Raw genomic sequence first — 1,537 nt, 5'->3', positions numbered from 1 at the left:
GTTTTGTGTAGTCTATTTTTTTGTTTATACATGAATATTTAATTCAGTGAATTAACTCATAAGTAGCCTAGACTTTTCCTGCTTAAGTGAAATGCATTATTTAACCAGTTTCATATAGTAGTTTTTCAGCATGAACACTAGTTTTAACAGTAGGCCTACTGTTACAGTTTAAAGTATCAGATCAAACGATCCATCAAAATGGGGGGGGTTATGTTACGTTACGTTAGGCAAGTGCTCAGCTGCTGGCGCGTTGATCGAAACCCTCTGGTGCACAGGGACGAAAACGGAGAAAGCAATAAGATAAAAAAGAAAGCCCAGTATAGAGGTAAGTCTTCTCATCTCAGCCAAGGTGTCAAACGAAATAAATGTACTTAGTATTGTGCACAGGCAGCATATTTGTGAAGTTGCAGCCCGCAATTTTAAGAGTAAGTTGCAACATTCGATTTGTATTGTGTGCACGATGTAGTACAGTGCAATGTGAAAGGATGAAGGAGTGATTCATCAATTCTATGGGTAAGTTCTGGGGTGAGGTAGTTCAAGGGGACACAACCATACCCTCATATCACGATTCGATACATATCACTATACGATATTATGGCGATACTCCAAGACATATGGTAAAAGGTTAACAAAAAATGAACTGTTGGTTAAAATTATGTGCTTGCACTCTTTCACTGACTAGATAATACCACTTTTTTCCTGTTAAGTGGTAACATAAGACCGGCCGACAGGGGGGGACAAACGGGTCTGTTGTCCCAGGCCCAGGGTAGGGGTGGGGCCCCAGAACTGGGCCCTCATTAAATTATGGAATAATTGTTATAAAATAAATAAAATAGGCATATTTGTGGAAAAAACATCTAATATTTGAGTTACCTAAAGCTTTTTATTTGTTTTCTTCCTAATTGTCCTTTAAATAGTGGTCAAGAACCCCCCCACCCCCAAAACAAAAATGGTTTGGCCACTGATCAAAATTGTATGTTGTCATTTGATTTGAAGTTCAGTAGGCTAATGTTACGCTCAAAATGTCTGGTCAGCACAAGTCCGGTGATCAGAAAAGAAAAGAAGAAAATAGAGGCCTTCGAGTCGAGATGTCCTAAACAAATATTTTTAAAAAGGTGGTGACGGTGAAGCTGTAACTAACATTAGTGACTTAAAGTCAACGTAGAGCAAGGTAAGAAACAGCGCATTCAACGTTTATGAGTGTTGTCAAAGCAACGACAGTCAGAGCACGCGCTTGTGGAAACGAGAAAGCGGTGCGAACTGCGGGGTTAAAGTCTACTGAAGTTTTCACAGAAATTCAAGTGTGTCTGTAGCTCTTGACCACCAACTGAAGTGTCAGTGGAAGAGGGTCAGAGATGTTTAGGTTCAATAACTGTTGTTTACTGAAGCCGTCACAGTCATCTCAAACCCCATTAAGACCAATAAGATCAATATATGTGTAGCATAGTGGTTACACAAATACACATGTAGTCAGCAACATACAGATATGCTTTACTGAGAAAGTAAATGTGTCATGTACCTATACCTAATTTCTTTC

The sequence above is a fragment of the Siphateles boraxobius genome, unplaced genomic scaffold (genome assembly GCF_051911475.1).
Source record: "Siphateles boraxobius isolate OS27281-9 unplaced genomic scaffold, OSU_SipBor_1 7, whole genome shotgun sequence".
Lineage (NCBI taxonomy): Eukaryota > Metazoa > Chordata > Actinopteri > Cypriniformes > Leuciscidae > Siphateles > Siphateles boraxobius.
Note: the sequence above shows the minus strand (reverse complement) of the source record.